Source organism: Camelus dromedarius, chromosome 2 (assembly GCF_036321535.1).
Source record: "Camelus dromedarius isolate mCamDro1 chromosome 2, mCamDro1.pat, whole genome shotgun sequence".
NCBI classification, from domain to species: domain Eukaryota; kingdom Metazoa; phylum Chordata; class Mammalia; order Artiodactyla; family Camelidae; genus Camelus; species Camelus dromedarius.
In genome coordinates, this window is record NC_087437.1 from 14,479,411 (window position 1) to 14,506,877 (window position 27,467).

At 41.9% G+C, this 27,467-nt stretch overlaps 1 protein-coding gene across 6 annotated transcripts in view; it reads left to right on the forward strand.

Annotated features, from left to right (window-relative positions):
• TMEM108 (transmembrane protein 108) overlaps positions 1 to 27,467 on the forward strand; it is a 291,126-nt gene that overhangs the window by 109,903 nt on the left and 153,756 nt on the right. Inside the window, exon 2 of one of the 6 annotated variants that reach the window (XM_064491253.1) lies at positions 1,024 to 1,093. The exons of the other annotated variants lie outside the window; for them this stretch is intronic. The gene's annotated coding sequence lies outside the window, so the exon portion shown is untranslated. The remainder of the gene's footprint in view (positions 1 to 1,023; positions 1,094 to 27,467) is intronic. 6 annotated transcript variants of the gene reach the window in all.

A 27,467-nucleotide genomic window follows, 5' to 3' on the forward strand; every position in this document is an offset into this window, starting at 1 on the left:
GTTCGAGATTTGCAGATACTGACTGGTATATATAAAATAAACAAGTTTATACTGTATAGCACAGGGAAATTCAATATCTTGTAGTAGCTTACAGTGAAAAAGAATATGAAAATGAACGTTATGTATATTCATGTATGACTGAAGACTTGTGCTGTACACCAGAAACTGACACAACATTGTAAACTGACTATAACTCAATATAAGTAAATAAATAAATAAATGTTAAAATCATACCATCTATAGTGGAACAGTTGATATCCAGGAAGATTTGAGGACAGGTGGTCTAAGCTGTTGAGGAAAGCAGGCACAGATCTTGCTAGCGGTCAGGCTAGTTCCAAGGCTATGGTGCCAGCAAGGCCATTGTGGTGGAAACAGGCTCACGGCCAGTGACTGAGGTACTGGGAGCAGAGCCCATCCCCTGGGAACTGGACAAGTCTGGTGGTTGGTAAGAAAAAACTGCAATGAGGTGGACATATAGGTGGCCTAGAGACCACTCTAGTCCCCGTAGATACACCTGGGCAAGAGCAACAAAATCAACCTCGGGCCCCACCTGCCCAGGGGATGGGCTGCTGATATCCAAGAAGTAATCTGGGCTGAGGCTGCTGGTAAACAGCCTTCAGAGCCTATGGCTGTGCTGAGGCAGGAGGCCAGGACTGACATATATAGTCATCTTCTCAATGCCAAGGAGATGTCATTGTCTTTATTCATAGTGAGAATTAACAGTCACTGCTGCTGATGCCACTGAGGGTGACACAAATACTACAAGGCCCAAACAACATAAAGACAAAATATTCCCTCTTGTTTTCATGATTATTATTGCTGGTAATAAGGCACCCCAGGTTAGTGGGTATGACTTTGGAATGGAAGTTGAGAGTTAGTGCTTAGCTCATTGAGATATTACAGAAAAAAAAAATCACAAAATTAGAATGAATCTTATTTTTCCACTGTCCTGGATACTGTTGGGCAGAAGTTTCTCAACTTTGGCACAAAGAATATTTTGAACCAGAAAATTCTTTGTTACAGGAGAGGACCAACTGTCCTGTGCATTTTGAGTTGTTTTGCAGCATCTCTGGTCTCTACCCACCAGACGCAGGTAACACCTCACTCCCTCAGTTGTATAACCAAAAATGTCTCCAGTTATTACCAAAGGTTACCTGGGGCCAAAATCATCTCCTGTTGAGAACCACTGCTGAAGGCTACACAATAAGGCTGTGTAAGACACGGCTCTGTTCTCAAGGAAGTCACAGTCCAGTTGGGTGGACACTCCTAACATACATGGATACTTCAGTTAAAAAAAATTATATTTGGAATGGTGTGCTTCTCAGCACGCATATGAAGAGAGTTAAAAACAGAGGTTGGGGTTGGCTGACATGAAGAAAGATTCTGAAGAGGGGTTAGAAGTGGAAGTAGATTTAAGGATGGACAGCATTTATCCTGTGAGGAGAGTTGGGAGGGCAGTTCAGCTGGTGGAGTAAGGGTGGGTTTCAGTGTCAGGAGACCAAGCACACAGCGCTGCTCAGGGTGGAGGCATGTGTTGGGAAGCAGAGGGACAGAGGCTGGGCCAGGGAGCTGCTGCCCAGAAGCAGAATCCCAAACTCCGTATTTCCCTGCTCCTTGAAAGTCACATTCTCAGCATGAAGTTAGTTCTAAGAAACAAGCTTTACCTGTATTCAGTGTGATTCTGCTCTTCCCCTCTCCTCGTGTGATTAGATAAGATAATAAAATGTCTCCAGTACTTTGAACTAACAACCTGTGCCCCCTCATTAGGAACTCTACTTGATAAGGTTACTAGTGAAGTGCAATTACATCTAACACTTACTGGGTTTTCACCATGTTCCTGGCACTGCTCTAAATGCTTTATGTATGTCTATTCACTGACTTTCAAAACAGCCCTAGTTGTATTACGTTGTCATTTTCTTGATTTTACGTTATGAGGAAACAGGCATGGAGAAATTATATAAAGTTGTACAACTAATAAGTGAAATAGACAGGATTTGAAAACAGATGATTTGGCTCCATTGTCTGTGCTTTTAATCTGTACTGTACTCCCTCTCTGCCCATGCTAATAGCTTGTCATGTGTGACACAGACAGCGAAAAACAGCAGTAGTAAAAAGAAGCATGTGGCACTCCTATGCAGAGCCTCTGGCCTCCTGGAAATCCAGAACTCTTCCTGAGGCATGGACTTGTCTTCTGGGAGTTTATATTCCAGGGCTGAATTTAAAAGGAGCTCAGCATTTGGAATTAATATCACACACTACTTGCATATGTTAAAAGTACTAGAAACATATCTTGCTTTAGTCATTTTTTACAATGGGATCTTTTGAGTTTGTCTCATTTCCAGATTTTATAGACTGATATAATCGATTAATACTTCCCATGATATTAAAGTGCATTGTGTTCATCTAGACCTGTTATAAAAGAATGTTGTGTGTTTATAAAGTGCATTTTCTATTACATTATTTATTTAGCCTTATAACAGCTCCAGAAACAAAACCATTTATGAAGTAGAAGAGTTTACATTCATATTTTCATTCCTTTACCTTTTATTATTGCCTGGTATGCTAAAAAGATGCAACTGTTTTCCAGATAAGGAAACAGAGGTACAGAGAGATGAAGCCAATTACCCAAGGAGGCAGAAGCAGGGCTTAGGTATGGAATTTCCTTTAGTCCCTGGGTAAATCCTCACTGTGCTGCACTGTACTGGGGAGTAGAGAGCCAGTACTCTGCCTCAACCAGGAGGATGTCCTGCCAGCCCCAGTGCGTGCTCCTCTGCCTTCACTCATTGTATTTTCCTGGTCTGGAGAGCTCCCTCTCCTCTCCTCTCCTCTGGTATGCCAAGTTATGAACATCCCACAGGTAGGGGAAGTCTTCCCTCTTACCAGTATCGTAGATACTGGCCATGTTCCTTGACCTCCCTGGAGTCCCACTTTTCTCACCTATAAAATGTATGCAATATGACCTGCTACCACCTGCTGAGAAGATTTTAATCAAAGAAACTCAATTAATGACCATTCTGGTGTTTTCACCTCTCAGCCTGGCCTATTTTGAGAAATCTTTCTTTGATTAAAACTTTTCTCTAAGAAAAATACCATATGATATCACTCATATGTGGAATCTTAAAAAAAAAAAAGACAAAGGAACTTCTTTACAAAACAGAAACAGATTCACAGACATAGAAAACAAACCTATGGTTACTGGGGGGAAAGGGGTGGGAAGGGATAAATTGGGAGTTTGAGATTTGCAGAAACTGACTGGTATATATAAAATAGATAAACAAGTTTATACTGTATAGCGCAGGGAACTATGTTCGATATCTTGTAGTGGCTAACGGTGAAAAAGAATATGAAAACAAGTATGTGTAATTCGTGTATGACTGCAGCATTGTGCTATATACCAGAAATTGACACAACATTGTAAACTTACTATACTTCAATTTAAAAAAAAAACAAACTTTCTCTGATTAGAAACTCCTCTCCTGTGAATGCTTAAATGAGTCCTTTGGCGTTGGTTTAAAGTTGGATGTAACAGTATGAGCAGTATGAAGTTAATATACATAGATTTTCTAGCTCTGTTTCCTGAGAAGGCCTAGGAATGGCAGAATCCCTCTAGCAATGAGTGTACCTAGTGTCCAGATCTTGGTTTCTAAATACCCTTTTCTGGTAAAATGAGCCAGTGCTCCTTGGAGAAATGGCTCATTCTAAATCTGGGAAAGGAAAATATCAGATAAACCTAGAGCATCTTGTAATGCCAGAAAGTAAGAAAATGGTCAAGGAAAAAAAAGAGATAAAGACCATCTTAAAAAGACACAGAAGCAAATCTAAAAGAACCTCCAGTGGCCAAAGCTGGAGTAATTTTAGCAAGAAAATAAACCAATATCGTATTGTGTAATCCAAAGAAAAGAATAAGTGTCAATGATACCATAGTAATATTAATAAATAAGTGAGGAGAGAGGATAAATATTCCTTAAAAAAGAATCTCAATTATTAAATATAGAAAATATAGAGATAAATAGAAAATCATCATTAGAACACCAGAGTAAATTGCTGTAGGCAAGATCAAGGAATACTAAAATTCAGGCAAGACTTTAAGAGATGGTGTATTTGCATAGATTCAAAGTATCTCTCCCCAGATAGTTATTACTGTGGTGGTTTTAGCATATGTTGAAGTTCTTTGAGACTTCTTCCTCCAGTCGGTGAAGGTCAGTTCTTCTCCCCTGGAGTGTGGGCTGGGCTAGTGACTCACTTCGAATGAAGAGAGAATGGAAAGGGAACGTTAGTAATTTTCCAGTGGAGAAACCTGGCAGACCTGAACACCACCTTACCTGAATAATCAAGGTGAACTCCACCAGTAATAAGTCATGTTAACATCGTGTACACCCTGATATCACGCGACGAAGAGAATCCTTCACCTCTGTGGTGCTCTTCCCTCAAATTCACAACCCCACATCCAGGAGCATTCTACAAAATGCCTGCGCCGTGCCCTTGAACAGTAACAAGGACATGAAAGAGTGAAGGCAAGGAAAGACTGAGAAACTGTAATGGAGGAAAGGAGACTAAGGAGGTGACAACTAAATGCAATGTGGGACCCTGGGTTGGAGCCAGGAACAGAAAAAGGATATAGGGGAGGAAAAATTCCCCTTTACCCACTTAGGATCTTTGGCTGGACTTAAGGATTACACTGACATAAGACTGTTAACAGAAGAAAAGCATACAAGTTTTATTCAATTTCTGCATGTAGATGAGGGCCTTCACAGGAGAATGAAGAGCTTGAAGAAATGACCAGAGCAGGAAGGTTTTCCACCTTTTAAGCAAATGGTAGATTTGTGATGAAAAGACAGCACAAAGGGGTTGGACTGGGGGCAGTAGGTCGCGGGGAAGGCAGTGGGACATAGATGGGGTGGGAGGGAAACCAGTGGACATAAAAGTTATTTCAGTCAGTTTGTACAGACCCATTTCAGCCTTGATTCTCAGTCTCTGTGGATAAAGATGCTCTTCTCATCCTGATCCAGGGAGGGTACCTTTCCCATGAGAAGCTTTATGGCCTGTTTTTAGGTAGAAAAGGAGAGGTCAGAGAGTCCTTCTGCATTTACTCTTTCCTAAGTGCCTTTAGTTCTTAATAATCATTTGCCAAAGTGGCATATTTTTGAGAAGCATGTCCTGAACTCCTTCAAGGACATTAGTAAAAAAAAAAAAAAAAAAAAAAAAAAGACAGGGAAATTCAAATGGAGTGGGACTTTAGTCAGTAATACCGTACCAATGTTAACTGCTTAGTTTATAATTATACCATGGTTATATAAGATGTTAGCATTAAGAGAATGGTATACAGGAACTCAGTACTATGTTTGCAGCTCTTCTGTAAATCTAAAATTATTTCAAAGTTAAAAGTTTAAAGCTTTTCTCCTGTATTTTTCTTGCTTTGCATTTTTTTCAGCACTTGCATTTACAGACTCCACGGGGCCGCAGTCCACTTACTTATATCTTAATTAGGGATTATGTTCTTTCAAATAAATACGTATGTTGCCCCGGATTTTATAGTAAGCAGTACAAAAAATAAACTTTTCTGTAACCTCCTTGGTTCCGATGATAATTCTTTTAAAATAGACACTTCCTTAATGAATGGATAAGCAAATGAACAGAAACTGATTGAGAAAACTGGAAAATTACTGTATATACCCAGTAAATATCCAGTGCATGCAGGTTTGTTATTTTTTTCAAGGCATTTCTCAACCATGCCTTCCTCGGAGGATGAGTTAGCCTCTTTGGTAGGTGATTTTTAAGCAAACAGGGCACAGTTTTCTCAACTACGCTCATATGGTAAACTGTAGAGCAATGTCCTCAAGGGCGGAGTCTTAGAAGCCTGTGGGCTACAGTTTATATGTATTATTTCACTACAGAAAAAAAAAATCAGGATCTAACATTTGCCTGTGTTTTCCCAATTTTAAAATTATTCAGGGTCTTTTAAGTTAAGGTTACAAACATGGCATGGCCTGTTTGAATTTCTAGCCAAATGTTTCCCCAGGTTATAAAACTCAGCCTTCTGTGCTGTAATTAAACTATGCTTGTGGGCTATACATTACCCTCCAAGTTTATGGCTACTACTTTAGTTTTCAGGTAATCTTTAGTTAAAATCTGTATAATAGCTGTTTTTCTTGGGGCAGTTGAGAAATGCGTGGGATAACTTTGGAGCCAGAGAGCCCACTTTTGCTGAGGTGGTGATGTTGTCCTTTTGTTTCTAGGGGTATTCATTTAAAAAAAAAATTATCTTCTGTGACGATACTGCTTGTAGCATATGATTATGCTTCTAATTAGATGATTCTACCATTGGACAAAGTCCTGAGGTTTCATTTAAAGGTCTTCTATGCATTCAAAGTATAAATCTACATTATTAGCAGGGCTGCATCATAGTATTTCATATATTACATTCCTAATGAAGATCATTCAGGAGCACTCCTCAGCTTTCATATGTACTGGTTAAGGTTAAAAAATTCATTTAACCCAGCTTATATAATAATAAGGATGTCTAAGTCAGTCAGACAGACTTCATTATCTGATACTGCTACGGAGAGGGATGTCCACCAGGAACTTGGGTTTTGGGCTTCGCTCATCCTTCAGCACCCACAGACCCTCAGATGAGACAGTGCACCTTTCTTAACCTTGGTTTCTTTACCTGAAAAGTGTGAAGGGTTAGAATGTATGACCTCTCAAGTCCCTTCTAGATCAAGGACATGATACACTAATAGCTTAGCTTTTTAATTTTAACAAAGGTGTTATTTTATACCAAAGAAAAATTTGTTCAGTGGTTTTGAAATGTCTAGTTTCAAAGAGGGGTGGTACTAGGGACGTAATATACAACACGATAAAGAATTAACATTGCTGCATGTTATACGTGAACGTTGTTAAAAGAGTAAATCTAAGTTCTCATCACAAGGAAACTTTTTTTTCTATTTAATTTTTATCTGTAAAAGATGATGGATGTTCACTAAACTTACTGTAATCATTTCATGATGTATCCAGGTCAAACTGTTATGCTGCACACCTTAAACTTATACAGTGCTGTATGTCAGTTATATCTCAATAAAACCAGAAGACAAAGAAAAGTAAAATAAGGAATGAAGTCCTGCCAATTTTTTTTTAATTGAAAAAAAAAGTTGGGTGGGGCAAGTGGCATTATCTATGAGAAGAGGTAGTCTGATAGCACAGGCCATCCATTGTTGCTCCAGCGGGTACCAAGATGGCAGGAAACCATAGTCCAAGAACACTCCCACCTTCCTCTCTAAAATCCTATAATGCCTCCCTTGTACTTTTAGACTGAAGTCAAACACCTTCACCTGGCTTCCACAGCCTTTCATAATCCAGCCCCAGTTTGCTTCTCTTGACCTCATTATCCAAACCCAACTGTATCAATAGTGGATTTCTCGCTTTTCTTTCAGTTGCCCTGTCCTCTCTCTTCTCAGCCTGTGTTCCTGACACCCCCTCTCCCAAGAACGCTTTTCTACTATATCTTCACCTCTTCTGTTTTATCACCATTTCTTCTATAAAGTCTTTCCTGAGCTCCCTCTGGGTCTGGGTCAGGGTGCCTCGCCAGGTGCCCCTATAGCATCGACCTTCCTCTCTCATTAGCCCTCGACATGCTGCATTCTAAGTGGCTGGTAATTTTCTGTTGCCCTCTTGGGACTGTAAGCCTAAGGGGAGGGAATATGTTTATCTTGACTGCATCCTTAGCACCTAAGTCAGTTCCTGGCATCAAGATGCTCAATACATACGTGTTGAATGAATCGAAGGGATGAATGAGAATTAAATCTGAACTAGGTTACTGAGGAGACTTTCCAAAGTCCACTCCAGAGATATTCAGTGGGAAAACCACCATGGAAATCAAATTACTGTCTACCTTTGAAGGTCTTTTTGTCATATGTTCCAAGAAAAGTCTGATAGAAACTTGGAGTTGGAGTGAGGGGAGGTCATTGGCGTTAAGCCAGGATTTTAAGCAGTGGAAATAAGTAACAGGAACAAAGAGCCTATTGCGCTGCAACAAAACAAGTCTTATAGTTTGAGCTAACTTAATGAGGTATTTGAGTGCCAAATCTTACTTTTGTGTTTGTTTAATAGCAATAGAGCAACTATATAGCAGTTCCCAAATATTTTTAATTGCAGATTGTCATTAAATTTTGTGACAACTTCTCTCTACAAGTAAAAGTTTGTTAACCATTCCATGGTATCTTGGTTGCCTCATAAATCAGTTATCTCTTTTAGCGCTAATGGCAGCACAGAACAAGAGGCTGGGTAAGAGAATGGCGAGTTGAATGACACGGTAGATACCAACCAGAGTAGACGAGGTGCTGTTGTGTGTCTGCAGCTGACCTGCACAAATAGAATGAGTATGTGTTTACTAATTGATAGAGGCTCCCATTGATCAAAATGGCATCTGACTTCTTAACTTCAGGGCAAACTTCGTCAGTTGAGTGAGTCCTTCCAAGATGCCAGTAGAGTATTCTTTTTAATCAGAGAGTCAACTCTCTGCTTCTGAAGTCACACTTCTGATACAAGAGACAGAAGAAGCTAGCTCTCCATTCACAGTGCCTTTGAGAATGGCATTGGTTGCTTAGGAATAGCAATAGCATGTTCTTGTGCAAACAGTTGGTCTGCTGGGAATTCATATTACTGTTTCAACGAGGCTCTCTCCCCAGGAGGAGGCGATATCTCTTTTTTGCTTCCCAGTGTGATAGCCACAGGCTGACTTCAGCCCACTTCATCTATTTGGGTCAGAAGGTATCTCAGGTGAACCTTCCTAAGGCAAAGGGGAAGCTAGGATAGAACACCTGCTCTCCAGTGAACACTGATTTGATTTTGGAAAGAAAGAATAAAAAGAGTACATCCACCTTTATAGCTGTTTTGGAAATTGCCACCATCTATTTGGGTAATTCCTTTGTCGCATGGCTCCTCTGTGTCTCCCTCTGGGTTACAAGAGTCATGATTTCTATTTCACAGATAAAAAAAAATTCAGTGGCTTACTTTGGAGGAACTGGAATTTAACTGTCAAGAGTCTGAAGAGTCTGGAAACTTGTAGGAATTTCCAGACCCTCATTACCTGGAGAAACACTTTAAAGTTGTTTGCTGAAATGCCCTTATCTAAGCCTTTTAAAAGAGAACCAGTTCAAATTATTTCACTAGAAAATACATTGTAACACAGCAAGCATCTCTGTTAGCTCTTAAAATTCATGCGGTGTAACAGTTAAGGGCGACTTAATTAAGAAACAACTGACAGTGTCATTAAACTGGTGAGCAAAAGGGAACTAATTTCAAACTAGAGTCCTACCTCTAGGCTGCGGAGAGCTTTGATTTAATATTTGGGTTTGTTTCCCTTTGTACTCAAGACAGAATTTAACAGTGATGGGAATCAGTGTGTCCTCTGTTTTTAACTATAGATGGATTTTCAGAAGAAGTGAAAACTAACCAAAATAAATCAACTTTGATGCATGCAGAATCAAATAGACAGCTTCTTTATTGTGTCAAACTCCATTCTAAATGAGTCATTGCTCCTAAACGTAAAATTACAGTCAGGAGACCCAGTCTCCATCTTGGCTCTGCCATAAACTCTGTGATCCCAGGCAAATCTCTTGAATTTCTCTGGAGCAGGTGGATTCCAATGTCCTTCTCAGCCCTAGAATTTCCTTATATGTAAATATCTGAGCTCAGCCATCTCAAGTGGAAGCATTTGACAAAATTCAAAGGAAAGTAATAACCAACCTTTAGTGAGTGCCTGCCATGTATTAAGCTTGCTCTAAGTGGTTTTTTTTGCATTACCTCATCCAATCCCACAACAACCCGATGAAGTAAGTACCATGATTATTCCACTTTTACAAACAAGGAAATTGAGAAGAGTTAAGCAGTATGTCCTGGGAGAGTTCAGTCTGTGGTTATATGAAGGCAAAATAGACAAGCTAGTGGAGAACTGCTTTCACCATTATCACCTCTGCTTTTTGTTCAGACTTGGGTACTCATCCAGCACTTGGTTTTTGAGTCTTCCCATCCTACCCTGCATACAGGGGAACTACATTCATTCCAGTGTTTTCAGAAGAAATTCTGCCTGTGGGGATCTATGGAAATAGCATTGTGTTGGCAAAATGACTTTTAGTGAATTCACAAAGAGAGGAACTTTCAGGATCAAAACAGAGGCAAGTGGAAGTCTGTGCAAATCTGTGGAGGCTGTTGTAAGAGTGATGTATTGTCAGCAGTGTGTGGTGTGATATGATGGATGACAAAGGGAAGCATGTGCAGGTCACATTTCACACCTGTGACATCTGTACCTGTCACGGCAGGTAGCATCTGGAGGGCATCTCCAAATGGAGCAGCCTGAAGTTCTCCGTAACAATAATGTAGTTGATTGAATTTATCTAATTGGCATCTTTCTTCTGTGATGTCCAAAGCACAGCCTTGATGTTCAGAAAATACAGAAATTCTGTAGATGTTCTACAAGTCAAACAAGACACACAAATATATTGACTTTTACAATTCTTGAGTGGCTGAGATGCTGTGGAGAATACAAAGAAGTATATGACTATATGTCCTCAGGAAATACATTATTTAGAGGTACAGTACATGTATAATATACATGAGGAGAAATGTCAGAATATGTGTTTGATGATTAAATAGTGCAAATAAATAGCAAATTGGACTGTACTGCAAATTATGGGTGCAAAGATTGTACCTCAGTAGCTTTTTAAATAAAAGATTAACATTTGGAGTTCCAAAAACTGTTTGAATTAACTATTTATGTGATTTAAGCAAGTCTTAATCTCTGTGAGCTGTGGTTAGTTTATTTGTAGAAAGGATGCTGATAGAATCCTAACTATTAAGGGTGGAGTAGAAATAAATGAGATAATGAGTGTGAAAGACCTTTGCAAGTTCTTAGATAAGGTTGTCACTTGAGATAGTGATTAACGATGTCCACCAGAAGTATCCAGCTTGGTGCCTTTCAGACATATGATAGAATTGTACAGCCTTGCTCCCTATGAAAGTAGGTATGGCCGTGTGACTTACTCTGGTCAATGAAATGTGAGCCCAAGTGGACAATTTGTCAGTTCCAGGTAGAAACTTTAACACCCTGTGTATGTTCACTACTTTCTCCCTTCTTGCTCTGCCACTGTGATTGTGGAAGCATCACTGGGTCTTAAATCAACATGGTCCCTTGAGTGGCCATGATGAGCAGAACCGTCAGCCTACTAATGCTGAGCATTGAGCATGAGCAAGAAATACATTTGTGTCATATGAAAGTAATAAGATCTGGGGTTGTTACTGTAGCATCATCTTCTTGTACACTCTGACCAGACCGTGTATCATTCATCCTTAGTATTACTTGAGTACCTGTGTGTTCAGAGTCTAGGTATGTCGTACTGGCACTGTCTGTTTCCTGTTGGAGTTGTTTACATCTTTGCTAACTCCACTTTTTCACAAAAGATGCTGGTCTCAAACCAGTCATGCCTTTTTTTTTTCTTTTTTTCATCTTTCCTGTCAGGTATTTAAGGTATCTACATAACAAGAACAAAACTGGGCTTTTCTGTTTATTTTTCAAAACAGAATAGTTTAATTGACAGTAAGTTACTGGTCAGGACAAAATATCTATTTGACTATAACGCTATTTTGAAGAGTAGCTGAAAAATAACAAAAGGCAGTTCACCTTTATTGTATATATTTATTTCTTTAAAAAAGTTTAGTCTGTAGTTACTACTACAAGAGTGGGTCTTCTTTTAGGCAAAGTGTACTCTTACTTGGGTTTCAAGTTCTTACTTTACCTGACATGCTTTCCTCTCTTTGTGAGAGAAAATTGGGCCCATTTTAGACCACCCGAGTGAGCCTGTGCTTGAGAGCCATGCAAGGAATGGCGTTTTGAATAAGAGGACTTTTAAGAACCTCAATATGACAAACCTCTTGGATGGTGCCTAAGACAGTGCAGCTTGACGCTGAGCTTTTTTCTGTGTGAAAGAATTTAGTCAGCATGTGGTACTGTTGTCCCTAGCCCTGGGGGTCCCAGCCATCGATGGGAATGAGGACTCGAGTGCTCTCCACGGAATATTGCTTTCTCTAGGTGTGCGTGAGTCGGGTGAATGAGGCTTCTCTTCGGCTTTGGATGAACTTTTAGCCCATCCCTGGGCAGCGTGCATCTGTTGGAAGACTGTCGGTGCCAGCACTGGAGGTAGAGCCATGGGCATTTTGAGTGCTTAGTCTTTTTAGACTGAACAGAGTAACTCATTTTAGGGGAGCAGATTCTACATGTCATATGCCAGGTACTGGAGTATGGTACTGGTACTTTCAAATGGGCTGTCTCTTTTAATCCTTTTAACAATCCTGTGAGTCTTATCAACTCCCTTTATTTGTAGATTCAAATGCAAAGGGGAGGGTGTAGCTCAAATGGTAGAGTCATACTTGGAATGCACGAGGTCCTGGGTTCAATCCCCAGTAGTTCCTCTAAAAATAAATAATAAACCTAATCACCCTCCCCCCCCAAAAAAACCCCAAACACACAAAAAGTTCTGCCCTCCACATTTCTCTCTATTGTGCTTCATATGTCTTAGTGATTAGTTAGATGTGAAGTAGGTTGGCCTACGGAAGCAAACTTTTCAGTCCTTTTTTTTTTAACATCACAGAAGTGACATTTGACATTTAACATCACAGAACTGACAATTTTTTCATAGACAATTTTTTTTAAATGCTGAAGAGTTAATAGGAGAGAAATTTGCCTATAATTCAACCATGCCTGGAGAGCGGTTGTTGACACTTTGGCAGGCCACCCCCAAGTGTGTGCAGCGTTGTGTGGAAGGAAATGAGAGAGAGCATGTCCCTCTTCCAGCACTACTGGGACACTGAGTGAGAATTAGCTCAGTAAATAGGCAGTCATAAGAGATGCTATCACAGGGCCCGTGTCCCTGGTTACTGTCTTGTCTCCTGTTGACCTTTCCCATGGCTGGCTAATGTCAGCCAGCTGCTAATCAAGGCGTGTGAAAAGCTGGCTAAAACAGCAGAGTAGAGCTCAGCCCATAGATATATTTACCAGGCTGTAAACACCACCAGCCTTTCCCTTTCAGGGAGAGTGTGACGGTTATGCTGTATCTGTCAGAGCAGGTGATGAATCACTTGGAAAAGGACAGCAAAAATGCAGGCTTGCCATACACGAAGGAAAAACATTCATTTTCCCCCAGAGTGCATTCGTCTTCTCCCCAAATCTTCACTTGTGACATCCCGCTGTTTCAGATAGATTGTCCTCCACGTTTGTCTCTTGTTTAAGCCAGGTGGTGAAGCGCACCACATGGTTATCATACCAGTTGACAGTGATGAGTAGGAGCTCATCACAATGACTATTTTGTGGTTTCCACCTGTAAATTAGTTTTTATTCTAGTTTTCTTAATTAAGTTAGGTAAATCCCCACAGCCCATTTTCCTGGAATTTAGATATTTTAAAGCATTTGTACACCTGTGCAGTTCCCTCAGGACTCCTTGGAGGCATTTATCCATGCCCTAAATGTCTATTTTATTTTCCTCCATCTGCTCAAGGGGTTCCACCCCTCCGACTACTTAATCTTTGAGGGTTCTGGTACCTTACTTGGCATATTTATGGTATAATTCTTTCCAAGAATAGTACAACAAGTTTATGTTCAGTTTTTTTTTGAATTATAGTCAGTTTACAATGTTGTGTCAATTTCTGGTGTACAGCACACTGCTTCAGTCATATAGGAACATACATATATTCATTTTCATACTCTTTTTCACCGTGAGTTACTACAAGATACTGAATATAGTTCCCTGTGCTATACAGCAGGACCTTGTGGTTTATATATTTTATGTATATTAGTATCTACAACTCCCAATTTATCCCTTACTACCCTCTTACCCCCTCAATAACCATAAGTTTGTTTTCTGTGTCTGTGAGTCTGTTTCTATTTTGTGAATAAGGGTTTTTTTTGATTTTTAGATTCCACATATAAGTGATATCATATGATATTTTTATTTCTTTCTGGCTTACTCCACTTAGAATGATATTCTCCAGGTCCATCCAAATGGCATTGTTTTATTATTTTTCATGGCTGAGTAGTATTCTATTGAATAAATATACCACTGCTTCTTTATCCAGCCATCTGTCGATGGACATTCAGGTTGTTTCCATGTCCTGGCTATTGTTAGGTTCGGTTTTAAGAAACCGCAGTGATGATGATGAGGAACACGTACAAGCTCTAGCTCTGGGCCAGGCATTGTTCCACATGTTCTTGTTAACTTACTTCTTACAACAACCCTATGAGTGAGTACTGTTGCATTCCCATTTTTCAGATGAGGAAACTGAGTCATGGAGAGGTTCAATAAGTTACCCAGTGTCATGTGGCCAATACTGGCAGAGCTGGGACTCAGACCCAGGCCATGTGGCTCTGGGGCCTCTTTCCTTTAACTGCTGTCTGTACCCTTTCATTATGCCTCCACTTTTCTCTTTTTCTGAATTCTTTCTCAATCTAGGTGAAGTCTCTTTCTGTTTCATTTGGCAGAAGGCATCCTCCAGGGTAGGTAGACTTGCCTGAGGGCCCGCTTCACCTCAGGTGCATCACTCAGCTTCAGGTTAAAGTCCTTGAGCTCATGAGGGTCTAATGCGCAGGGGAATCAGTGTTTGCCGGCTGGAGTCAGGAGTTCCCAGCACTCCATGATGAAGGAGGAGCTGGTTCTGGCAAGTGGAGCTGTTGGGGAAGAGGAACTGGCAGCATTCAGTGGAATCACGTGAAGAAACAACTGTGTTTGGTTGGTTAGTGGGTCCGGGTGTGAGAGTGCAGGAACACGTTACGTGGTTCCAGTTTTTAAACCATAGCCACGCCTGAAGAGTTGGGCGTGGGTCTAAAACAACACTCCATTTTTATTCTGGGTTGTTTATGCAGTTTTAGCAAGTGAGAATGCATTTTGCTGAGCGGTTTTGCATATTTTCACTTCCATTATCCAAATCCTGGGCACTTGCAGGGCAAGAGCGGGTAGAGACTGACCATCTTGCAGTAGGTATGGACCTTGGGATGAAAGAAAAGAATGGAGCAGCTTTGAGTGAGGTAGTTGTATCAGCATTCCATCTCTCCCCTCCACCCCCTCACCCGGATTTATGATGTTGTGCAAAGGACCTCTGTTAGCGTCTGGTCAGGGCACCCAAGATGGCTGCTCTCTTGCTCCCTGTCTCCTGCTTCAGCTACACCTACTCACGTGACTGACCTTCCCTCTTTATCAAGGATCCCAATCAGTAAATGCCTACATACTTGCCCCAGCCCCAGCTAGTGACAGTTCTAATCTTTAGATCAGAACATCTCTGCCATGATAGCTTATCAAAGGGGCAGTGAAGGACCTGCTGCTCAGCTAGTTTCCCTGGTAACCGATGAGCCAACCTGACTGACGTCAATTCCCACTATAACTGGTAACCACCCTCTCCCCCTCCCCCGGGAATGAAGCCTGCTGCCAAGTCCTGCCCGCTGTCTGCTACACACAGTAGGGTGTCGCTCCAGGACATTGCTTCAGACATGTAAGACCCCACCCCACCCCCTGCCTCCACCATTAAACCGTCTATGTATCTGTCACCGACTCCGGGCTTTTCTGTCTTGAGACTGACAAGTGCAGAGCTTTCAGTCCTGCGGGGTGCAGCTCAACGGTTAGAAGCCTAAAGCTTAAACAGGAGTAACTCCATATATATTAAACCACTTGTCATCTGTAATCTCCATTTCACATGTTCCTTGACTTTAAAAGAATACTCAGATCCTTTTTAAGGCTAGAATTGAATTTAGGGAGCACCTTGGCCTGGCTCCCTTGTTACATAAGCCAGGAAACAAAGGTCTGGAGGGCTGGAGAGATTTGCGCAAGCCCTCACAAGTAATTGTCAGAGCCACAGCTCTGATTTTTGACCTGCCAGCCCCGTGTTCTCTTCTACAACTTCATTGCCAACTTCTGCTTATTGTAGGAGGGAACACATGTTAGCTGGAGTGCTTTGAAGGTTGACATGTCATTTGCTAGAATTTTTTTAACCTAAATTATATTTTAATATAACTTGCTTAACTGTGAACAAAATCAGATTTTGAGATAGGCCTCTGAATTGACCCAACCCTCTCCCTTCATTTCTCTACATCCATTTAAACAGGCATAGGATCTGGAATCCTAGATTGAAAGAAACCTTTTTCTGGCATGATTGACATTACTTACTGTTGGCTTAAGGAGGGTGAGGGAAGAGAAAGGAGAGGGAGGGAAGGCAAGGGGGGAGAGAGAGAGAGATGGAGAGAGGGGATAAGAAGGGAAGGAGGAAGACAGAGGAAGGAAGTAAAGAAACAAGCAAACAAAGTAATAGGTCTTCCCAACTTTGTGGCTTGGGGAGCATGGTGACTTCTCAACATCTAATTAACATACTAGACTTGGACTGCCTCAGTAATTAACTTTTGTTCCCATTTACTTGGTGTCACTCATCTAACATTGAAACACCAGCCTCAGCAGGAAGCTGAGGTTTTTGTGAAAACTGAAGCAATGAAAGGGGAAGGTACCTAAAAGGGGCACCATGGCCTTTAACTATAGATTTTAGGTCTTTGTCACGGGAAGAAAAGTTTCAGGAAGGAACTTGGGAAAAGGGCGTCCAGAGGGTACTCCATTCTGCCACCAGGAAGCAAACAAGGCCTGGTTCGCATACTGAGGTCCTGGAAGTCCCCAAGCCCCAGGACTCATTCAGTGAGGTTGAACACTGCTCCCCCAGACACAGATTAAAAATATTTTAGCTAGCCCTGGACCCTGGGGTCAGGAGCCCTAGTGAGAGTAAGGCTGGGCTGGCCGCCTTGGGCTGCCATCTTTGAATGTTTTCCACGTGTAGAAAAACAAATGGAGCTTCTTCCAGGGGGGACGTCATCAGCTGACCACGCTTTGCTGTCACTAATCGCCTGGCCATGCCTCCAGACTTCTGTTGCCCTTACAGACCTGTCAGCCTGCGCTTGCCAGCCCCTCAGCCCAGCCCTCCTGCCCTGCTTCTGTATCTGGGTCGGTCCAGCACTAGCCTTATGCCAAGCCCTAGTCCTTGTGTGATTTCATATACCTTTTTGGGCGACTGAGGAGTTAATGAACAGCAGGCATGGAAAGCATGGCATGTGACATTAAGGCTACCCTGTCACCTGGGTCTCTATAATGGTTGCCTACCTGGCCTTCCTGCTTTCACCCTGCCCCCCCCCGAAAGCTATTTTCTGTATAAAACCCAATATGATCTTCTAAAAATGAAAATTATATCTCATCACTTCCTTGCTTAAAGTCCTCCAGTGACTTCTCAATTTTGCCACACAAAACCCAACTGTGTGGCCTCACCCCTGCCTTTGTAGCCTGATCTGGACCCTGCCTCCATCCCAGATGTCATATTTTACAGTCTTGTCCCCTTTGCTCAGCCACACCGACCTTCTGCCTCCTTTAATACTCCAAGTACCTGCTGACATCGGCCCTTGTGTACGAGCTGTTTCTGCTTCCTGAGGTGCTCACTCACTGACCTTCACGTGACTGAGCTCTTCACAGCATTAGAGCCCAGCTTAACGTCCTCAAAGAGGCATTCTTTAATTGCCCAGAGTCTAAAAGGCCCTCTTTTTGTCTCTTGTTTACTCACCTTTTCATTCTCTCTCTTCTCCCATTAGAAAATCACTCCATGAAGACAGGGACCTTTCGTGGCCTGTTCTTCTTGTTTCCCCAGAGCCTAGAATAGGGTCCAGAACATAGTAGGTGGGAAGTTAATATTTACTGAATGAATGACACGTGGTAAGTGCCCAATAAATGTTCACTGTTATTATAAATTATATTACTGAAAAACAAACAGGTGGGACCTTAATATAACTGAAGTTCCATTTGGTCCTGATTCTGTGCGGTGACATGCTCAGAGAAGCAGATACCCAGCAGAATAATATGACTGAAAGCAACTAAAAACTTCACTCCTACCCTCAAGAAAATGGCCAAGGTTGGAGGGTATATTTTTATAATACTAATATAATTGATAATAATAATACGTTAAAATCCTGTCTTGCCGTCTCTGTTGCTCACAGCATCTGACACTCATGACAGCCACGCCACCCATTTTCTCTTCCTCTCCCCTGGCCAACTCCCAACCAAAGAGCGCTCCTTAAAGGCCTGTGGCCTGGCTGAGCACCTCCAGGTGTTGGACCCATTTTCTGAATCAGCATCACAAAAAGGCAGGAGTCAGACAGGCAGGCTTGAAACCTGGGATGGGGGTGGCGGAGGTGAGACTGGGGTTATCACAGATGAACAGTTTTGTAACTGCTACACACACAGTGAAAAAGGGAAACCGAATAAAGATCTTAGTCACTTCTGAACGGAATGGTGCTTAAGAAAGACTGTGCTAAATAGCTCTACTTGGGTAGCATTGAATCACAGGAGCTTTTATGAGGAACTTAATACACAGGCGGTAAATACCCTCATTCTTGGTGTCCTGCTACAAAGCTCTGGACCCAGGACTGGAGGAGGTGTCTCCTATCACAGAGCTCATCCTCTCTCAGAACCTCACTGGCTCTGATTAAAGGTAGCTCTTCACTCACTTTATTATTTCATTTTTAACTACTGTGGATTAAAAACTGAACCTAAAAGGGAAGGGGAACAGTTAGAGGCAGAGAAAAGAACGTGTTGCCAGGGAGCCTGACAGACCGAGGTGAAGAGCGATCTGACTGCCCAGTCCTAACAGCGACCCTGGTCCCTCCAGCCGGGCCGGGTCCCACTTTACCTCCTGACTTTTTCTCCAGTAGTGGGTTCCAGCTTTGAGGGCCATCAGTGCTCTCTGTTCAACTCCCTCGGTTCCAGCACATGTTGCAAGACCCTTGAGGTGACAGGGCATGGTTGGGGAAGCAGGGCTCTACCCTGCAAATGGCCAGGTCTGCCAGAGCAGCTTCCCGGAGCCCACACTGCTCCAACCGGATGACCTCAACTGACTCATCAGGTTATGAGAGGAGTTGGGACTAGAAATCATTTCCCTGGGGGATGCCGGCTGGATAATAGCTATCATTTGTATGCAGTTGAATGACTTGCAGAAGAGCACGGCTCAGAGCTCCCAGCTGCATTCTATTTCTGGCAGCATATGAAACAGTTGGGAATGTGGATTCCAAAAGGTGATGTGGGCATTATCGTAACATCTGGGGCTGGGGTTTTCTTCCACCCCATCTAGATTTTGGCCAGAGGTCTGCATCCAAAGAAGCTGTGGCCTGCCTTCCAATCACATGCCTGACACTTCTCCCCCATTTCTACCTGCCACAGTCCTGAGCCTCTTGGCAGCCGTCCCCCAGAGAGTGCCAAGGGAGGAAGTTAGACATAAATATTCATGAGGGGAAGAGAGACTAGAAGACAGAGGTCGGGGACCCTTTTTCTGAAATGGGCTACTGGCTTCTTGCCTTGCTTTCCTTTTCTTCTCACCCATCCTCTTAGAGTAAATGGACATTTAAAGTGGCCATTATCTTCCTCATCCAGTGGGGAAGAGGCCAGACAAGGAAGGTGACAGCCAGGAGAGGTGTGGGAACCACACACATGATCCCCTGGATGGCAGAGGGCTTCGCAGCCCAGCTTACACCAGCGCTGGGTAACTTGCCCCACGTTCCTCATACATGCACGTCAAGGAGGGTTGGGTAAGGAGGGCAGAGAATTGCAGGGGGCAATTCTCTGGAGGGGTAGGGGCAGAAAGGCTGTTCCTGTTCACCCTGGCCAGGCCATCTGGGACTCCAGCCTGGGGACAGTCATTCAGGAGCTCACACTGCTGCCCCTGATCCCCCAAGCCTCTCTGCACCAGGCAAATCAGATCAGGAAGATCAATAAGCCACAGCGTTGAAGGCTGTAGGAGAGGGAGGGTATTTCAGCCCGTTGCCTCCAGGAGCGGTCAGGGGTGATGCTTGGTGGCCTGAATCTATGAGTCTTTGAAGAAGTTTGCTCCCAGATGGAGCATTCTCCTCTGCTCTCACCTTTCTCCTCTCTGAGTCAAATCAGCACTGATCACCAGGTTTCCGAAGCATGGGCAGCTGGCAAAAGCCCCATTTTGACCCTTACCAGGGGTCTCTTCTCTGACAGCTATGTGTTTCAGCTTCAAGCTCCTGCTCTTCAGTTATCTCACTATCCCAAGCTAGGATTTTCCCTATTTCTGGTTACCCTCACCTAGGTTTTATCTTGTAACTTGCAATCAGAGAGGCACAGTTTAACTGTCTCTACATAACGTTCCTTTCCCTTTCCTTGCACTAGAATTGGTCTCTCAAATCAGATTAATTTATAGAGCAGCCGTCACAACTATCTTGATGTGCCTGCTTTTGCGTGAACTCTATTTAGTGCCTTTTTCTACTGTGTGGCAAGAATAATTTTACTAATCTCAACAGACAAGACCAAGTGTCAAGTCACAGCAAGGGGTGTAGACTTCTCCCTGACTTGATCTAACACCACAATGAGTTTCTTGTCTCCTCTAAGGGCTAGTTCTTCAGGTAACAGAACACATCAATGGTTTAACACAGCCTTTGACCCAACCAGTCTCATGAGCCATGTATAGGAAGGCTGACACGTTGACTCAGGGGAGTCCCTGAACTGAACAGTGAAGCCTCTTACTGGTGAGAATGAATGAAGAGCTTTGTACGTATTAGAGCTTAAGGGGCCAGCAGGAGGCAGTGTGGCATAAAAGGAACACTGAACTTGTAGTGAGAGTCCTAGCTTGGGGAGCATCCTAACTCTGCAACTCACTGGCCACATGACATGGACAAAACCTTTAACCTGATACTGTTCAGCTGTTAATGATTACTGTGTACCAGGTACCACACTTGGCATTGCTGATACATTGTGGATGTGACCAGGTTTTGCAGCTAAGTGTGACAACCCTGGTTATTTTAGGGGGGTCTTGTGAGAGTCACTTCTTTTTGTTAATTTTGCTTTCACAATGCAAGCATTTCTACTGAAAATATCATTAGTAACAAATATATTTTAAAGTCCACGTAGGAGATCATTAATGTATCCAGCCAGGATACCAAATTGAAAAAAGTACATAGCAGTGTACACAGGGAATGCACATTATCTTGTGGGAAAAATTTTTTTATGCATTTATACAGAGTAAGATGTAAAAACGCTTCTGCCGTTGATACAAGTTACTTATTAACAATAAATTGCATGAGGATACATACACCCCACTGTTCATAGCAGCATTATTTACAATAGCCAAGATATGGAAGCAACCTGAGTGCCCATCAACAGATGACTGGATAAAGAAGATGTGGTATACATATACAATGGAATACTACTCAGCCATAATAAAAGAATGGAATTTTGCCATTTGCAGCAACATGGGTGGATTTGGAGGGCATTATGCTAAGTGAAATAAGTCAGACAGAGAAAGACAAATACTGTATGATATCACTTATATGTGGAAAATAAAAAATACAACAAACTAGTGAATATAACAAAAGGAAGCAGACTCACAGATATAGAGAACAAACCAGTGGTTACCAATCAGGAGAGGGAAGCAGGGAGGGGCAGTATAGGGGCAGGGGACTAAGAGGAGCAAAGTATTAGGTATAAAATAAGCTACAAGGATATATTGTACAACATGGAGAATATAGCCAATATTTTGTAATAACTATAAAAGGCATATATTGTGAGCCTCTATATTGTACACCTGTAACTTATATAATATTGTACATCAACTATACTTTAATTAAAAATAATAATAAAATAAAATAAACTTTAATTAAAAAATAAATTTCATAGAATTCCACTTGATCCTCTTAAAAGCCATTTTTCTATGTTCTTATTGAACTCCTGGGAAGACTGGAGGCTCATAAAGAACAACCTCTATTTATATGGCGTATTTCCATATCACTCCTAAAAGGGTCAAAGCCACAGAGTAGAGTGGCTGGAAAGGATGGATTGAGGACAGTCTTCAGATCACCATTTCACGAAGATGAAGAGGCTTCGTGAGGGCTTCTTTGCTTGTTTGGAACCCAAACGACAGCCCCTGGGATCCCCCTGAAAGAATAAATACCAAAAGGATATTGGACCTGAGCAGACTTAGATTCGGTTCGCATTGGAAGGTTTTAAGTAATTGAGAAGAGCATTTTAAAATCAATAACTGTAACGAGAATTTACAAATCAATAAAAAGATAGTATCCTATTAAAAACTCCTCATGACATACTGGTAAGTGAAAAACAGAAAGAGTAACTGTCTTCTACATATAATCTTACATTTTGGAAAAGAAGTATTTACAGGTGTATATAGGATATTAACTGTGTGATTATCATTGAATGGTGTGGTTCTGGGCCTAACTTAAGGCTTTTCTGTTTTCCAAGCTTTCTGCAATAGGCATGAAAGAAATATCTTTTATACTCAGAAAAGTGATTATAAACAAAATGCCCGAGTATTATCTATGCAGGAAAGGGACTGTGTGCTCGTCACTATTTTATCCCCAGTGTCAGGGCTGGATGCTGGAATCGCCTGAGAGAGCTTGTGAACTATGCAGCTTTCTAAGCCTGGAGATGCTGACTCGATTTAACTGGTAGGAGACGAGGCTGCCAAGGAAAGTGGAAGCAGATTCTTGGCTAAGTCGTACTAAAGAGTTTTACCAGAACCGTCATTTCCCATATAAACTCCAGGCTTATTGTAACATTGGGCAGAATCTGTGCTTCGGTTGAAAAAGATCACTGTACGCTCCCTTCCATCTTGGCTCCATTCCTTGCTCTACCTGGGACAGATCATCTAGTTCAGTTTCCCCTGAGATGCTTCCCGGGCTCCTGGGACTTGGAAAGGCAATTATCTATCAAATACCAGATGGCTGTGTCTATTAGCCCCATGAGGAAAAACAGTGATGTGAACAAAAGACGTGATTAGCTGGCTGACTAACAACAGGCCATCTCAGCACAGATGTACTGGAAACAAAGGTGGGGTTGGATACAAAAGTTTTTATTTTCTTGGGTTTATTAACAATGCATTCGTTATTTCAGTAGGACTTTGATGTTAATAGTGGGGAGACATGGAGAGAGGACTAACTTTTACATCACAGCATTCTCATTTTTATTAAAATAACAGTGTTCTTAAAATTGCATGGTAAGAGATGATTTAATGTTATTTTCTATCCACTTGTAAAAAGTGGTAATGTGGCTTCCCGGGAGATTTTTTTTTTTTTAGTTTAAGAATTCCAAACTAAGCGTTTTTAGCTCCATTTATGACTACTATGGAAAACTAATATTCACACTGTTTACCTCTACATACACAGGCCTATACTGCATAAAAAAGAAAAAGACAGTTGAGGCTACCCACCATTCCATTTCTGCTTAGGTGAAAAAACAAACAGCAAATTTTCTGAGATGCTGCCTATTGAGCAACCCCACATAGACTCTGGGATCTCCCAGCTCTCAGTTAACTAAGGTGTAAGTGGGGAGAGGAACGATCACAGATAATTTAAAGCATAATTAAACCAAAACTAGGCAAAATAAGGTACTAAAATTTTAGTTCTGTTAATTCTGTTAAAATATACTGCTGGGGGGGGGTGGGTTTTGTTGTTTTACAGAGAGATGTCCCCAAGATACAAGAAATCATATTTACTTGTTAGTATGTATTTCTAACAAAGACACATTCAAAGACATAGATATTCATGCTGAATTGTGATGATTTTATTTTTTGACAAAGGCATTATCATGCATACTTTCTGGGCACGGCTAATCTTCAGACTGATTTGTTTGCCACCCCTACATAATGAACAATTAAACCTCCTATCACCCGGACCCATGTTCCTAACATGTAGGTAAGTGAGGAAGAGTAGGAACATGGATGTGCTTTTAGAGATTAACGAGTTTACTTGAGGATACTGGGGGCAAAATAATGTAAACAAGTTTTATTAATGATAAATAACTTTAAAATTATTTTTAAATTAAAATACATTGTACATATTACAGAATATAAAGCAAAATGTATATGATTTTTAAAGACAAAACAGAAGACTTGAAAGAAATTTCCTGCTTAGAGAGACCATTTTCCACTGTACCCTGAAACTCCAGAAGGTGGGACTAGGGTGGAGGTGGATGATATATATATATTTTTTTCTCATTTTATATTAGATGTTCTTCTGTGAAAAGATTGAGAAACGTTTGATGAGGGCATCAGGAAAAATAGCATAAGATTTAGTTAAATAGATGTCCATTTAGTTATGAAGGGATTCTATTCAGTAACACTTTTTCTGAAAAAGCCTGCCTCTTAAATGAGCCAAGCATGAATACTAATTACCCTGCTTATGAGAAGTCAACACTTAGTTTAAAGAAATACAAACGGCTAGATTCTCACAATTTCCTGATAGAGAACCATTCGTTTTCTCATTTACCTACTTCAACATCTCATTTGCCACTTTTGTTGTTAAAAATTCCCATGACTTATGCATGGAACCTGGCCTTTTGCTGCTGAAGATTTTCTAAAACTCTAACGATGATATTAGTCAACACCTACATAGTGCTTACTGAGTGTGCCAGGCACTGCTCTAAGTGCTTTTCATTTAACCATCACCAGCCACCCTATATGACACAGTTATCCCCATTTTCCCATTTTACAGATGAGGAAACTGAGGCACAGAGAGTTCAGAAATTTCCCCAAAGTCATGTGGCTTAGAAATGTCTTGGTTCGCAAGACTGGACCCTGGGTGATCTGGCTCCAAATCTACCCCATCTAGTATTCTACCTGGTAGATCTCACCCTGTCTAAGCAACCTTGCTTAGTTTGATCTGCCACCAAGCTGCCAAATGTGTCAAGGAAGGTCTGATAGTTTCCACATGCACTGACTGCAGGATTTTCATTCCAATTTTAATGGAAGCAGAATCCTTTCTTCCCAGCGGTAGATCAATTAACCAGACTGCACTGGGGCCAGGGAAGGTTGACTTCTCTTTTCAGGACTGATAGCAGAATATAAAAGATTAAATTTTGCTTTTATCTAGGCAAATGCACAGATTGGGGTCTCCCCAGAGACCTTCTCTAAGCTTAAGCGAGAGTAGACTCTAAAAAGACCTCTGGGGCTCACCCTTTGGAGAGAACAGCCTGAGACTCCCCGTATAGAATTATCACTGGGCACATGCACGCATTAGCAGGTCATGAGAAGGGAACCCTAGGAGTCCCAGGGTCGTTAGGTAGGGGTATGCTCCTGTCACGATGTGGTTTTTATGTCTGCTGCTTTGAGGGTTCATAAGGCATTTTCTTTCCGCATTTTAATAGTCTTGTAGCCTTAAACACACTGCCTTCTGCCTTTATCTGCCTATGTGTGCTAGAGAAACTGCTTCAGCCAAGAAACCTCATTCTTCCATAGGGCCCAAGTGTCCTTTCAGTGAAGCCTTCTGGAGTGCAGGGAAGACACCTCTCGTGACAGAGCACCCAGACCAAATATGCCTTGATAAGATGGTGTTTCTGTAAGAGGTGCCCCGACTCAGTTTTTTTTTTTTTAATTTTTTTTATTTGTTTGGGAGGGTTATTAGGTTTTTTATTTATTTATGTATTTTTATTTTAATGGACGTACTAGGGATTGAACCCAGGACCTCATGCATGCTAAGTGTGCACTCTACCACTGAGCTGTACCCTCTCCTCAGATTCAGTTTTGTCCTCTCTGCTGCCAGCATCCTGACTGTATTGTCCAGTCCAGACATCTGTGTGGAGCAACAGCAGGTGTTAATCCTTAGCTGGAGGTAGAGGAACCTTAATAAGAGAAGTATTCATTGGGAATGCTTGAATCCTCACTCTGGAATGATAAGTAAATACATAAATAAAAACAAGTAAGTATATGTATGTCTTCACAGACATTAAACCGGTACATCTCCTCCTCCTCTTAAGAGTCCTGTCTCATCACAGCACATCACTCCCACTCCTGAGGCGCAGTGGGGTCTTTAGTGCGGGAGGCTGGCAAGATGGTGGGCTCGAAAGCAGGCAGTGCGGGATGGGAAGGGCCACTGAGTTCCTTTACCTGCTCCTTAGGTCAAGAGAGGACCAGTCTGGAGGGCCCAGCTCACAAGGCTCTCCCACAGTGTGGAGGGTGGAGTCAGGAAGAAGATAAGATGATATAAGAGGAAATGGAAAGAGGGAGGGAGACAGAAGCAAGCACAAGAGGGGCATCTCCAGAGTTCTCTCTGAGATCTGGTGTTGGGAGACTGAAGAATTCAGGGAAGTGCCCCGGCACAGGGTTCTAGCCCTGTGCTCTGGTTGGGACTGGGGAGTGGGGAGGAGCGCTGCCGGAGGTCCTCCAAACCAGTGTGGAGCAGCTTGGTTTCCACACGGCAAGGATGCCGAAAGAAGAAACAGAAGCATCATAGCAGGTGTTGGGGCGGACCGTGGAGCCAGGGCTGAGTGGTGCTGGGGCACACTGTGGGGTCTGCGGCCGGCTGAGGAAAAGCTGAACAGCAAAGGGGAGCTGGCCAGGCTTACCTCGGAGCATGGCTGGAGGTGAAAGAAGGGGACGGTCTCGTTCTTCACCATCAGAAGCCATAGGCGACAGGGAAACAAGGGGCATTACTGCAGAGCAGCGGGTGCCAGGCAGTGCGTGTAACAGGACCAGCACGGTGCCCGATGCCCCTCCCCGCCCCCACCAGACCCTGGGGGGGCTGGTGCCATCATAGGAAGAGGGAAAGCTACCAGGCAACCTGAATATTTTAAAATTACTTTATTGAACTAAAATTTAAGCTAGATTGGACATTTAGTTACAGTAAAATGTGTTACATTAGAAGTAATTAGAACTAATTTTTTTACAAAGTGATTAAAACAGAGAATCATGAAGAGTTATATATGTACATATTTAAACATTTAATTTTAGTTTAACGTAAATGTACACTCACACAGCACTCTTTTCTTTTTCTTTTTTTATTGCGGTACAGTCAGTTTATAATGTGTCAATTGCTGGTATACAGCACAAGTCTTCAGTCATACATGAACATACATATATTCATTTTCACATACAGCACTCTTAATATGGATAAAAGACCTTTTCTTTACCTATTGACCTTCCAATTAGAGTTCTGCTGCTTATTTCTGGCGTTAATCACCCCCATAATGCTTTGTCGACAATTTCTACTTGTATTTTCTTTATTGGGTCAATTACTTTTTGAGACACTTGCAAAGAAATTTGAGCGTAGGATCTTAGATTTTTTTACAGTTTAAAAAAACACTTCACAATTGCCTTGATACCTAATTGAAAGCATCGTTAAAGGAAACTTGCCTAACTAAGCCTATTCAAAGCATTTGATTTAGTTTTCATACAGACAACTCTTTTTAGTCATTTTTTTTGTCATTACTAAAATAACACATAAAATGGACATAAACATATTTGGAGACACAACTGACTCTTGAAACAAAGTGGAAGACACCTCAGAGAGAACTTGTTCCCTGTGAGTTCTCAGTGTCCACGGGCATCAGTCTGTATGATGTGATGAAGGAATGGTGGGTACTGGTTAATTCAGCAAGTCAGTTAAATGGCGA